This window comes from Sinohyriopsis cumingii, unplaced genomic scaffold, assembly GCF_028554795.1.
Source record: "Sinohyriopsis cumingii isolate HCF-2022 unplaced genomic scaffold, ASM2855479v2 utg002479l, whole genome shotgun sequence".
NCBI lineage: Eukaryota > Metazoa > Mollusca > Bivalvia > Unionida > Unionidae > Sinohyriopsis > Sinohyriopsis cumingii.
Genome location: NW_028316224.1, coordinates 181,241 through 196,428, shown reverse-complemented (window position 1 = coordinate 196,428; position 15,188 = coordinate 181,241). Strand labels below are relative to the sequence as shown.

Below are 15,188 nucleotides of genomic sequence, written 5' to 3'. Positions count from 1 at the left end.
TTCTTATTCAATAATTGATAGATATATTTGGAATGTATTATTTTTAATTATTTTAATTTATTTACCTGTTTTTAGCAGGGCACCAGTCTATCAGTGTGAAACTTGGCATCCCTTAGCGAATACTTCGAATATGGGCCATTGACAAAATAAATTGGTGTATAAATCTCTGTTTTGATTACAGTAAGTTTGGATGGATGTTCCCTGCTTCCACTTCCTTGCACTTTCTGTGTTTCCACAACTTTAACGTTTCCGAGCTGCAAGACGATATCCGTTTCAAATCAGATTCGAGTCCGTCTTTAAAGGTAGCTCATAGGCTGATGTCGATTATTTACCTATTGAATTAGTCAGTTGATACAAGATAAATAATAATAATAATAATAATGCCCAAAAACAACAAAAATGAACTGAATCTTCGTTTAAATGCATTGTTATTTAAGTCCATTTGAAGGTGTAAACCTCCGGTTAAGCAACTAATGTCCGAGTCCGAAAATGCCTGAATTACAAATTTGAATAATGTATGAAGGCAGTTTATCTATATAAGTTTTAATAAGTACACTTTAATTACTAATTTTACACGGCACATAAACGTAAACGTCTGTACATCGGAAACGGTGAAGAGAGAAGCGAATATAAGTCTTAAATTTACACACACTTGTGTCTACGGCCATACCACGTTGAAAGCACCGGTTCTCGTCCGATCACCGAAGTTAAGCAACGTCGGGCCCGGTTAGTACTTGGATGGGTGACCGCCTGGGAATACCGGGTGCTGTAGACTCTAATTTTTTTTTTTCTTTTATAACTAAAAACAGTTGAAGTTTTTCTTTCTTTCTTTTATTGTAACTAAATTTACTTTATTCAATATAAATAATAAATAGAGCAATTTCTCGACTTTCATTTTCTCTTTTTCCTTAACTTTCTTCAATAATTCGGATCCTAAAAAAATCAAGTATAGGACCTGAATATAGCAAATGTTGCTTTGCACTTCTCTGCTCTTGGTTTCGATCCTTACTACTGGAATATGCGATCATAGATGACCAGTATTTCTTATTAACAAATTCGGTTCAATTTATCCAGTTTCCTCTACTTTTACTACCACAACAAGCTGCCTCCTTTCACGTCGAAATACTTCCTTCAAGTTTCTTCTCATATATTCCTGGTGTAGTCTCTAGCGCAGAGTTGCAAAATATGCGATCAATGTCTTTCATTTTGGGTACTTATTTGTGGTATTTCTTATTCACTAATTGATTGATAAATATGGAATGTATGAATTGTGAGAATTTTTTATATTAATTTATTGATTGATTGATTTCTTTTACAGCAGGGCCTCAGTCTGCCAGTGGGAAAATTGGCATCCTGTAGCGAATACTGTAAATATGGGCCATTGGCTAAATAAATTGGGTTATAAAATTCTGTTTTGATTACAGTAAGTTTAGATAGATATTCCATGCTTCTACTTTCTGTATTTCCACAACGTTAACTTCTACAAGTTGCAAGAAGAGATCCTTTGCAAATCTGATAAGACCCTATTTTTAAAGTTAGCTTATAGGCCGGTGTCGCTTATTTTAACCAAATGATAGGACAGAAAGAGGAATAATAATAATAATAATAACAACAACAATAATGTCCTGAATCTGCATTTTAAGTCAATTTCAACATGGAATTCTCCCCTTATCTGGGTCAGAAAATGGATGAGTGACAAATATGAGTATCTGAGGCCAGTTTTGCTTCTTTTGGATTAGAACTTTGAATCAGTATACACTTTAGTTACTAATATTATACTGCACACAAACATTTGTACATCGGAAACGTTGAAGAGATGTGTGACTAATCAGCCCAAGAGTCTTGAAAACGCATCAAGACAACAAATTATGTTTTACAGTCGAAATGTTGTTCTCACTAGAACTGAAATCATTTAATTTCTACTTAAATGCCCGAAAAATTTACAATTAAAACTACAATAAATGTTTTATACCTAGTCCCGCACAGTGACGTTTATCTGATTCCCTGTACTCACCGAGAGCATTCTGTGTCATATGGATGCATATCAAATGAAGTGAAAAGTAATGGAATACTCGCTTTTTTATTTATCCCTATGCATCGTGGTGCCCACACCATGATGAGACGCTGTTTCAATAAACCTTTTTATATATGTTCTTTACTGTTCTTCCTTTTTCTTCTTGCTTTATCATACTGACACACGAGAGAGAGAGAGAGAGAGAGAGAGAGAGAGAGTATGCAACAAAGTTCGCATAACTTTATCAGCTATTAACATTAATTGTACTTCTGTGTAATTTTATTTTTAACGCGTTATCCTATAACGATTGCAAACAAGGGCAAAAACTCTACTGATCTTACTCGATAATTATACCATACTGAATTAATAAGTTTATCTCGTAAAAACGGATCATATATATATCCTGGGTGGCTGAGGGTGTTTTAAGATATGTGTGTGTCTTTTGTGATATATATATATATATATATATATATATATATATATACGTTTGTGTGTGTACATACATACATACATACGTGTATTATTTACATATAGTCTTGGATAATTTTAATTATTGGGATATGGATTTTAGATATCAACAGATACAAAGGAAACAAACGTTTCAATACATATAATGACATTTTCTTAAATTCTACATTGTATCATATTGACCTACTACTTGCTAGGCAAGCTGACTTTTATAAAATTTGCAAACTCCTTATATATATTTAAACTTACTTTTAGTATTCAACCAGAAAATCAGTACAGTGCAGAAAGATTGAAAATATTATTTCTTTCATATATATATATATATATATATATATATATATATATATATATATATATATATATATATATATATATGCGAGAGAGAGAGAGAGAGATGGGGGGGATTCGGAATGGTTTAAACAGACTCTAAATTACACTGATAAAATGTACATCAGTCCAATGGTTAACATGATAGATTTCTATCAAGCTGGTTGCCCTATTGTACCCTTGAGCAAGACTACCCTCATTGCCTAACAAAACCAAGCAGTCTTTTGCCAGAACACCATAATGTGAACTTAGGCCATCTAAATCAAATTCCTATGTGAAATTTGCCAATATAAGCCAATACACTTTAATGCAAACTTAGCCAATCTAAACCAAATATCTTAATGGAAACTTAGCCAAACACCTTAATGTGAACTTAGCCCATCTAAACCAATGTACCATAATGTGAACTTAGCCCATCTAAACCAAGAAAAGAATAATGTGATATTGGCTCATATAAACAAAAACACCTTAATGCTATCTTAGCCAATCTAAACCAACCGACTTAATTTATTTTTATAAAGAATACAAAGTGAAAATTTAAATACTTTTCAGCATTATAAATGAAATCACAAATAGTCCATGAAAAGTTATATGACAAGTCCAAAAGGGTAGTGTTCCAAATGAATGCCAGTGGTTTTCTGAATGAAGTCCAATTTTGAATGTGCTGATGTAATAACAATCTTGACGTGTGGCGATGATGTAATTTAGAATGTCCTTGAATGAATTCATAATAGTCCCAAAATAGCGATTTTTGATATTTGGACATTAGTATTGGGGTGTATGGACATATTTGTTTTGCTTATCAAAACGTTGGAAATCGCCGACACCATGCGGTATCGGCATAGGCTGCTTACTAGCCACAGGGGGCTCGTATCATTGCTTACAATGAAACTATCAGTCGTACATATAGTATAAAATGTATGACTGTCAGTTCAATTGTGAGCAACGATGCGAGCCCCTGTGCTTACTAGCCTGCCATGCAAACTTGACCGACCTTTCATCGAGATATACCTGCATGAAATCGAGAGAAATACGATTTATTTTCTCAGAAATAATTCCGAGTATAACATCATTTGTCGTTAATGAAGCTGACTGACGAAAGAAAACGACAACCTTGATGAAATTTGACACGGAACTCGCCATTGTATTACTATTCAAATGACTGCACAAATATGGCAACCTACATGTCAGTGACATCGGCGATCAAATAAGCTCTTGCTTCTTTACAGATTGAAACTGAAGGGATGTATTGTCGTAAGCAGAGCTCTCCCCTGTCTCTAATATATATATATATATATATATATATATATATATATATATATATATATATATATATATATATATATATATATATATATATATATATATATATATATATATATATATATATGTGTGTGTGTGTGTGTGTGTGTGTGTGCGTGTGTGTGTAATATATCTTTGTAACGACGAAGAGACAACCTATATTAGTCTTAAATTTGTACATACAAATGTCTACGGCCATACCACGTTGAAAACACCGGTTCTCGTCCGATCACCGAAGTTAAGCAAGGTCGGGCCCGGTTAGTACTTGGATGGGTGACCGCCTGGGAATACCGGGTGCTGTAGGCATTTTTTAAATTTTTTTTTGGTTCCATCCTCACTGTGAGGATATGCGATCATATATGGCCAATATTTCTTGTCCACAAATCTGGTGCAAATTTTTCAGTTTCCTCTACCTCCAGGATCGAAATGGGCCGCCTCGTATGCCGTCCAGATCCTCCAAATTTCTTCTGATATTCCGGATTCAGCCTATAGCGAATAATTGCAACGTATGCAATCGATGTCTTTCATTTTGGATACTTGTCTGTGGTATTTCTTATTCAATAATTGATAGATATATTTGGAATGTATTATTTTTAATTATTTTAATTTATTTACCTGTTTTTAGCAGGGCACCAGTCTATCAGTGTGAAACTTGGCATCCCTTAGCGAATACTTCGAATATGGGCCATTGACAAAATAAATTGGTGTATAAATCTCTGTTTTGATTACAGTAAGTTTGGATGGATGTTCCCTGCTTCCACTTCCTTGCACTTTCTGTGTTTCCACAACTTTAACGTTTCCGAGCTGCAAGACGATATCCGTTTCAAATCAGATTCGAGTCCGTCTTTAAAGGTAGCTCATAGGCTGATGTCGATTATTTACCTATTGAATTAGTCAGTTGATACAAGATAAATAATAATAATAATAATAATGCCCAAAAACAACAAAAATGAACTGAATCTTCGTTTAAATGCATTGTTATTTAAGTCCATTTGAAGGTGTAAACCTCCGGTTAAGCAACTAATGTCCGAGTCCGAAAATGCCTGAATTACAAATTTGAATAATGTATGAAGGCAGTTTATCTATATAAGTTTTAATAAGTACACTTTAATTACTAATTTTACACGGCACATAAACGTAAACGTCTGTACATCGGAAACGGTGAAGAGAGAAGCGAATATAAGTCTTAAATTTACACACACTTGTGTCTACGGCCATACCACGTTGAAAGCACCGGTTCTCGTCCGATCACCGAAGTTAAGCAACGTCGGGCCCGGTTAGTACTTGGATGGGTGACCGCCTGGGAATACCGGGTGCTGTAGACTCTAATTTTTTTTTTTCTTTTATAACTAAAAACAGTTGAAGTTTTTCTTTCTTTCTTTTATTGTAACTAAATTTACTTTATTCAATATAAATAATAAATAGAGCAATTTCTCGACTTTCATTTTCTCTTTTTCCTTAACTTTCTTCAATAATTCGGATCCTAAAAAAATCAAGTATAGGACCTGAATATAGCAAATGTTGCTTTGCACTTCTCTGCTCTTGGTTTCGATCCTTACTACTGGAATATGCGATCATAGATGACCAGTATTTCTTATTAACAAATTCGGTTCAATTTATCCAGTTTCCTCTACTTTTACTACCACAACAAGCTGCCTCCTTTCACGTCGAAATACTTCCTTCAAGTTTCTTCTCATATATTCCTGGTGTAGTCTCTAGCGCAGAGTTGCAAAATATGCGATCAATGTCTTTCATTTTGGGTACTTATTTGTGGTATTTCTTATTCACTAATTGATTGATAAATATGGAATGTATGAATTGTGAGAATTTTTTATATTAATTTATTGATTGATTGATTTCTTTTACAGCAGGGCCTCAGTCTGCCAGTGGGAAAATTGGCATCCTGTAGCGAATACTGTAAATATGGGCCATTGGCTAAATAAATTGGGTTATAAAATTCTGTTTTGATTACAGTAAGTTTAGATAGATATTCCATGCTTCTACTTTCTGTATTTCCACAACGTTAACTTCTACAAGTTGCAAGAAGAGATCCTTTGCAAATCTGATAAGACCCTATTTTTAAAGTTAGCTTATAGGCCGGTGTCGCTTATTTTAACCAAATGATAGGACAGAAAGAGGAATAATAATAATAATAATAACAACAACAATAATGTCCTGAATCTGCATTTTAAGTCAATTTCAACATGGAATTCTCCCCTTATCTGGGTCAGAAAATGGATGAGTGACAAATATGAGTATCTGAGGCCAGTTTTGCTTCTTTTGGATTAGAACTTTGAATCAGTATACACTTTAGTTACTAATATTATACTGCACACAAACATTTGTACATCGGAAACGTTGAAGAGATGTGTGACTAATCAGCCCAAGAGTCTTGAAAACGCATCAAGACAACAAATTATGTTTTACAGTCGAAATGTTGTTCTCACTAGAACTGAAATCATTTAATTTCTACTTAAATGCCCGAAAAATTTACAATTAAAACTACAATAAATGTTTTATACCTAGTCCCGCACAGTGACGTTTATCTGATTCCCTGTACTCACCGAGAGCATTCTGTGTCATATGGATGCATATCAAATGAAGTGAAAAGTAATGGAATACTCGCTTTTTTATTTATCCCTATGCATCGTGGTGCCCACACCATGATGAGACGCTGTTTCAATAAACCTTTTTATATATGTTCTTTACTGTTCTTCCTTTTTCTTCTTGCTTTATCATACTGACACACGAGAGAGAGAGAGAGAGAGAGAGAGAGAGAGAGTATGCAACAAAGTTCGCATAACTTTATCAGCTATTAACATTAATTGTACTTCTGTGTAATTTTATTTTTAACGCGTTATCCTATAACGATTGCAAACAAGGGCAAAAACTCTACTGATCTTACTCGATAATTATACCATACTGAATTAATAAGTTTATCTCGTAAAAACGGATCATATATATATCCTGGGTGGCTGAGGGTGTTTTAAGATATGTGTGTGTCTTTTGTGATATATATATATATATATATATATATATATATATATATATATATATATATATATATATACGTTTGTGTGTGTACATACATACATACATACGTGTATTATTTACATATAGTCTTGGATAATTTTAATTATTGGGATATGGATTTTAGATATCAACAGATACAAAGGAAACAAACGTTTCAATACATATAATGACATTTTCTTAAATTCTACATTGTATCATATTGACCTACTACTTGCTAGGCAAGCTGACTTTTATAAAATTTGCAAACTCCTTATATATATTTAAACTTACTTTTAGTATTCAACCAGAAAATCAGTACAGTGCAGAAAGATTGAAAATATTATTTCTTTCATATATATATATATATATATATATATATATATATATATATATATATATATATATATATATATATATATATATATATATATATATATGAGAGAGAGAGAGAGAGAGATGGGGGGATTCGGAATGGTTTAAACAGACTCTAAATTACACTGATAAAATGTACATCAGTCCAATGGTTAACATGATAGATTTCTATCAAGCTGGTTGCCCTATTGTACCCTTGAGCAAGACTACCCTCATTGCCTAATAAAACCAAGCAGTCTTTTGCCAGAACACCATAATGTGAACTTAGGCCATCTAAATCAAATTCCTATGTGAAATTTGCCAATATAAGCCAATACACTTTAATGCAAACTTAGCCAATCTAAACCAAATATCTTAATGGAAACTTAGCCAAACACCTTAATGTGAACTTAGCCCATCTAAACCAATGTACCATAATGTGAACTTAGCCCATCTAAACCAAGAAAAGAATAATGTGATATTGGCTCATATAAACAAAAACACCTTAATGCTATCTTAGCCAATCTAAACCAACCGACTTAATTTATTTTTATAAAGAATACAAAGTGAAAATTTAAATACTTTTCAGCATTATAAATGAAATCACAAATAGTCCATGAAAAGTTATATGACAAGTCCAAAAGGGTAGTGTTCCAAATGAATGCCAGTGGTTTTCTGAATGAAATCCAATTTTGAATGTGCTGATGTAATAACAATCTTGACGTGTGGCGATGATGTAATTTAGAATGTCCTTGAATGAATTCATAATAGTCCCAAAATAGCGATTTTTGATATTTGGACATTAGTATTGGGGTGTATGGACATATTTGTTTTGCTTATCAAAACGTTGGAAATCGCCGACACCATGCGGTATCGGCATAGGCTGCTTACTAGCCACAGGGGGCTCGTATCATTGCTTACAATGAAACTATCAGTCGTACATATAGTATAAAATGTATGACTGTCAGTTCAATTGTGAGCAACGATGCGAGCCCCTGTGCTTACTAGCCTGCCATGCAAACTTGACCGACCTTTCATCGAGATATACCTGCATGAAATCGAGAGAAATACGATTTATTTTCTCAGAAATAATTCCGAGTATAACATCATTTGTCGTTAATGAAGCTGACTGACGAAAGAAAACGACAACCTTGATGAAATTTGACACGGAACTCGCCATTGTATTACTATTCAAATGACTGCACAAATATGGCAACCTACATGTCAGTGACATCGGCGATCAAATAAGCTCTTGCTTCTTTACAGATTGAAACTGAAGGGATGTATTGTCGTAAGCAGAGCTCTCCCCTGTCTCTAATATATATATATATATATATATATATATATATATATATATATATATATATATATATATATATATATATATATATGTGTGTGTGTGGGTGTGTGGGTGTGTGTGTGTGTGCGTGTGTGTGTAATATATCTTTGTAACGACGAAGAGACAACCTATATTAGTCTTAAATTTGTACATACAAATGTCTACGGCCATACCACGTTGAAAACACCGGTTCTCGTCCGATCACCGAAGTTAAGCAAGGTCGGGCCCGGTTAGTACTTGGATGGGTGACCGCCTGGGAATACCGGGTGCTGTAGGCATTTTTTAAATTTTTTTTTGGTTCCATCCTCACTGTGAGGATATGCGATCATATATGGCCAATATTTCTTGTTCACAAATCTGGTGCAAATTTTTCAGTTTCCTCTACCTCCAGGATCGAAATGGGCCGCCTCGTATGCCGTCCAGATCCTCCAAATTTCTTCTGATATTCCGGATTCAGCCTATAGCGAATAATTGCAACGTATGCAATCGATGTCTTTCATTTTGGATACTTGTCTGTGGTATTTCTTATTCAATAATTGATAGATATATTTGGAATGTATTATTTTTAATTATTTTAATTTATTTACCTGTTTTTAGCAGGGCACCAGTCTATCAGTGTGAAACTTGGCATCCCTTAGCGAATACTTCGAATATGGGCCATTGACAAAATAAATTGGTGTATAAATCTCTGTTTTGATTACAGTAAGTTTGGATGGATGTTCCCTGCTTCCACTTCCTTGCACTTTCTGTGTTTCCACAACTTTAACGTTTCCGAGCTGCAAGACGATATCCGTTTCAAATCAGATTCGAGTCCGTCTTTAAAGGTAGCTCATAGGCTGATGTCGATTATTTACCTATTGAATTAGTCAGTTGATACAAGATAAATAATAATAATAATAATAATGCCCAAAAACAACAAAAATGAACTGAATCTTCGTTTAAATGCATTGTTATTTAAGTCCATTTGAAGGTGTAAACCTCCGGTTAAGCAACTAATGTCCGAGTCCGAAAATGCCTGAATTACAAATTTGAATAATGTATGAAGGCAGTTTATCTATATAAGTTTTAATAAGTACACTTTAATTACTAATTTTACACGGCACATAAACGTAAACGTCTGTACATCGGAAACGGTGAAGAGAGAAGCGAATATAAGTCTTAAATTTACACACACTTGTGTCTACGGCCATACCACGTTGAAAGCACCGGTTCTCGTCCGATCACCGAAGTTAAGCAACGTCGGGCCCGGTTAGTACTTGGATGGGTGACCGCCTGGGAATACCGGGTGCTGTAGACTCTAATTTTTTTTTTTCTTTTATAACTAAAAACAGTTGAAGTTTTTCTTTCTTTCTTTTATTGTAACTAAATTTACTTTATTCAATATAAATAATAAATAGAGCAATTTCTCGACTTTCATTTTCTCTTTTTCCTTAACTTTCTTCAATAATTCGGATCCTAAAAAAATCAAGTATAGGACCTGAATATAGCAAATGTTGCTTTGCACTTCTCTGCTCTTGGTTTCGATCCTTACTACTGGAATATGCGATCATAGATGACCAGTATTTCTTATTAACAAATTCGGTTCAATTTATCCAGTTTCCTCTACTTTTACTACCACAACAAGCTGCCTCCTTTCACGTCGAAATACTTCCTTCAAGTTTCTTCTCATATATTCCTGGTGTAGTCTCTAGCGCAGAGTTGCAAAATATGCGATCAATGTCTTTCATTTTGGGTACTTATTTGTGGTATTTCTTATTCACTAATTGATTGATAAATATGGAATGTATGAATTGTGAGAATTTTTTATATTAATTTATTGATTGATTGATTTCTTTTACAGCAGGGCCTCAGTCTGCCAGTGGGAAAATTGGCATCCTGTAGCGAATACTGTAAATATGGGCCATTGGCTAAATAAATTGGGTTATAAAATTCTGTTTTGATTACAGTAAGTTTAGATAGATATTCCATGCTTCTACTTTCTGTATTTCCACAACGTTAACTTCTACAAGTTGCAAGAAGAGATCCTTTGCAAATCTGATAAGACCCTATTTTTAAAGTTAGCTTATAGGCCGGTGTCGCTTATTTTAACCAAATGATAGGACAGAAAGAGGAATAATAATAATAATAATAACAACAACAATAATGTCCTGAATCTGCATTTTAAGTCAATTTCAACATGGAATTCTCCCCTTATCTGGGTCAGAAAATGGATGAGTGACAAATATGAGTATCTGAGGCCAGTTTTGCTTCTTTTGGATTAGAACTTTGAATCAGTATACACTTTAGTTACTAATATTATACTGCACACAAACATTTGTACATCGGAAACGTTGAAGAGATGTGTGACTAATCAGCCCAAGAGTCTTGAAAACGCATCAAGACAACAAATTATGTTTTACAGTCGAAATGTTGTTCTCACTAGAACTGAAATCATTTAATTTCTACTTAAATGCCCGAAAAATTTACAATTAAAACTACAATAAATGTTTTATACCTAGTCCCGCACAGTGACGTTTATCTGATTCCCTGTACTCACCGAGAGCATTCTGTGTCATATGGATGCATATCAAATGAAGTGAAAAGTAATGGAATACTCGCTTTTTTATTTATCCCTATGCATCGTGGTGCCCACACCATGATGAGACGCTGTTTCAATAAACCTTTTTATATATGTTCTTTACTGTTCTTCCTTTTTCTTCTTGCTTTATCATACTGACACACGAGAGAGAGAGAGAGAGAGAGAGAGAGAGTATGCAACAAAGTTCGCATAACTTTATCAGCTATTAACATTAATTGTACTTCTGTGTAATTTTATTTTTAACGCGTTATCCTATAACGATTGCAAACAAGGGCAAAAACTCTACTGATCTTACTCGATAATTATACCATACTGAATTAATAAGTTTATCTCGTAAAAACGGATCATATATATATCCTGGGTGGCTGAGGGTGTTTTAAGATATGTGTGTGTCTTTTGTGATATATATATATATATATATATATATATATATATATATATATACGTTTGTGTGTGTACATACATACATACATACGTGTATTATTTACATATAGTCTTGGATAATTTTAATTATTGGGATATGGATTTTAGATATCAACAGATACAAAGGAAACAAACGTTTCAATACATATAATGACATTTTCTTAAATTCTACATTGTATCATATTGACCTACTACTTGCTAGGCAAGCTGACTTTTATAAAATTTGCAAACTCCTTATATATATTTAAACTTACTTTTAGTATTCAACCAGAAAATCAGTACAGTGCAGAAAGATTGAAAATATTATTTCTTTCATATATATATATATATATATATATATATATATATATATATATATATATATATATATATATATATATATATATGTGAGAGAGAGAGAGAGAGAGAGAGAGAGAGATGGGGGGATTCGGAATGGTTTAAACAGACTCTAAATTACACTGATAAAATGTACATCAGTCCAATGGTTAACATGATAGATTTCTATCAAGCTGGTTGCCCTATTGTACCCTTGAGCAAGACTACCCTCATTGCCTAACAAAACCAAGCAGTCTTTTGCCAGAACACCATAATGTGAACTTAGGCCATCTAAATCAAATTCCTATGTGAAATTTGCCAATATAAGCCAATACACTTTAATGCAAACTTAGCCAATCTAAACCAAATATCTTAATGGAAACTTAGCCAAACACCTTAATGTGAACTTAGCCCATCTAAACCAATGTACCATAATGTGAACTTAGCCCATCTAAACCAAGAAAAGAATAATGTGATATTGGCTCATATAAACAAAAACACCTTAATGCTATCTTAGCCAATCTAAACCAACCGACTTAATTTATTTTTATAAAGAATACAAAGTGAAAATTTAAATACTTTTCAGCATTATAAATGAAATCACAAATAGTCCATGAAAAGTTATATGACAAGTCCAAAAGGGTAGTGTTCCAAATGAATGCCAGTGGTTTTCTGAATGAAGTCCAATTTTGAATGTGCTGATGTAATAACAATCTTGACGTGTGGCGATGATGTAATTTAGAATGTCCTTGAATGAATTCATAATAGTCCCAAAATAGCGATTTTTGATATTTGGACATTAGTATTGGGGTGTATGGACATATTTGTTTTGCTTATCAAAACGTTGGAAATCGCCGACACCATGCGGTATCGGCATAGGCTGCTTACTAGCCACAGGGGGCTCGTATCATTGCTTACAATGAAACTATCAGTCGTACATATAGTATAAAATGTATGACTGTCAGTTCAATTGTGAGCAACGATGCGAGCCCCTGTGCTTACTAGCCTGCCATGCAAACTTGACCGACCTTTCATCGAGATATACCTGCATGAAATCGAGAGAAATACGATTTATTTTCTCAGAAATAATTCCGAGTATAACATCATTTGTCGTTAATGAAGCTGACTGACGAAAGAAAACGACAACCTTGATGAAATTTGACACGGAACTCGCCATTGTATTACTATTCAAATGACTGCACAAATATGGCAACCTACATGTCAGTGACATCGGCGATCAAATAAGCTCTTGCTTCTTTACAGATTGAAACTGAAGGGATGTATTGTCGTAAGCAGAGCTCTCCCCTGTCTCTAATATATATATATATGTGTGTGTGTGTGTGTGTGTGTGTGTGTGTGTGTGTGCGTGTGTGTGTAATATATCTTTGTAACGACGAAGAGACAACCTATATTAGTCTTAAATTTGTACATACAAATGTCTACGGCCATACCACGTTGAAAACACCGGTTCTCGTCCGATCACCGAAGTTAAGCAAGGTCGGGCCCGGTTAGTACTTGGATGGGTGACCGCCTGGGAATACCGGGTGCTGTAGGCATTTTTTAAATTTTTTTTTGGTTCCATCCTCACTGTGAGGATATGCGATCATATATGGCCAATATTTTTTGTTCACAAATCTGGTGCAAATTTTTCAGTTTCCTCTACCTCCAGGATCGAAATGGGCCGCCTCGTATGCCGTCCAGATCCTCCAAATTTCTTCTGATATTCCGGATTCAGCCTATAGCGAATAATTGCAACGTATGCATTCGATGTCTTTCATTTTGGATACTTGTCTGTGGTATTTCTTATTCAATAATTGATAGATATATTTGGAATGTATTATTTTTAATTATTTTAATTTATTTACCTGTTTTTAGCAGGGCACCAGTCTATCAGTGTGAAACTTGGCATCCCTTAGCGAATACTTCGAATATGGGCCATTGACAAAATAAATTGGTGTATAAATCTCTGTTTTGATTACAGTAAGTTTGGATGGATGTTCCCTGCTTCCACTTCCTTGCACTTTCTGTGTTTCCACAACTTTAACGTTTCCGAGCTGCAAGACGATATCCGTTTCAAATCAGATTCGAGTCCGTCTTTAAAGGTAGCTCATAGGCTGATGTCGATTATTTACCTATTGAATTAGTCAGTTGATACAAGATAAATAATAATAATAATAATAATGCCCCAAAACAACAAAAATGAACTGAATCTTCGTTTAAATGCATTGTTATTTAAGTCCATTTGAAGGTGTAAACCTCCGGTTAAGCAACTAATGTCCGAGTCCGAAAATGCCTGAATTACAAATTTGAATAATGTATGAAGGCAGTTTATCTATATAAGTTTTAATAAGTACACTTTAATTACTAATTTTACACGGCACATAAACGTAAACGTCTGTACATCGGAAACGGTGAAGAGAGAAGCGAATATAAGTCTTAAATTTACACACACTTGTGTCTACGGCCATACCACGTTGAAAGCACCGGTTCTCGTCCGATCACCGAAGTTAAGCAACGTCGGGCCCGGTTAGTACTTGGATGGGTGACCGCCTGGGAATACCGGGTGCTGTAGACTCTAATTTTTTTTTTTCTTTTATAACTAAAAACAGTTGAAGTTTTTCTTTCTTTCTTTTATTGTAACTAAATTTACTTTATTCAATATAAATAATAAATAGAGCAATTTCTCGACTTTCATTTTCTCTTTTTCCTTAACTTTCTTCAATAATTCGGATCCTAAAAAAATCAAGTATAGGACCTGAATATAGCAAATGTTGCTTTGCACTTCTCTGCTCTTGGTTTCGATCCTTACTACTGGAATATGCGATCATAGATGACCAGTATTTCTTATTAACAAATTCGGTTCAATTTATCCAGTTTCCTCTACTTTTACTACCACAACAAGCTGCCTCCTTTCACGTCGAAATACTTCCTTCAAGTTTCTTCTCATATATTCCTGGTGTAGTCTCTAGCGCAGAGTTGCAAAATATGCGATCAATGTCTTTCATTTTGGGTACTTATTTGTGGTATTTCTTATTCACTAATTGATTGATAAATATGGA

General features: G+C 34.0%; 7 non-coding genes across 7 annotated transcripts; all 7 read left to right on the top strand.

Moving 5' to 3' along the window:
* Positions 1–656: 656 nt before the first annotated feature.
* Positions 657–775, top strand: LOC149770372 (5S ribosomal RNA). The gene has a single exon (XR_016418905.1). It is a non-coding gene; the product is annotated as a 5S ribosomal RNA (ribosomal RNA).
* Positions 776–4,298: 3,523 nt separating this feature from the next.
* LOC149770371 (5S ribosomal RNA) lies at positions 4,299–4,417 on the top strand. Its single transcript, XR_016418815.1, has one exon. It is a non-coding gene; the product is annotated as a 5S ribosomal RNA (ribosomal RNA).
* Positions 4,418–5,317: 900 nt separating this feature from the next.
* Positions 5,318–5,436, top strand: LOC149770370 (5S ribosomal RNA). The gene has a single exon (XR_016418894.1). It is a non-coding gene; the product is annotated as a 5S ribosomal RNA (ribosomal RNA).
* Positions 5,437–8,972: 3,536 nt separating this feature from the next.
* LOC149770369 (5S ribosomal RNA) lies at positions 8,973–9,091 on the top strand. The gene has a single exon (XR_016418814.1). It is a non-coding gene; the product is annotated as a 5S ribosomal RNA (ribosomal RNA).
* A 900-nt stretch (positions 9,092–9,991) lies between these two features.
* LOC149770368 (5S ribosomal RNA) lies at positions 9,992–10,110 on the top strand. Its single transcript, XR_016418883.1, has one exon. It is a non-coding gene; the product is annotated as a 5S ribosomal RNA (ribosomal RNA).
* A 3,456-nt stretch (positions 10,111–13,566) lies between these two features.
* LOC149770367 (5S ribosomal RNA) lies at positions 13,567–13,685 on the top strand. The gene has a single exon (XR_016418813.1). It is a non-coding gene; the product is annotated as a 5S ribosomal RNA (ribosomal RNA).
* Positions 13,686–14,585: 900 nt separating this feature from the next.
* Positions 14,586–14,704, top strand: LOC149770366 (5S ribosomal RNA). The gene has a single exon (XR_016418872.1). It is a non-coding gene; the product is annotated as a 5S ribosomal RNA (ribosomal RNA).
* Positions 14,705–15,188: the final 484 nt, after the last annotated feature.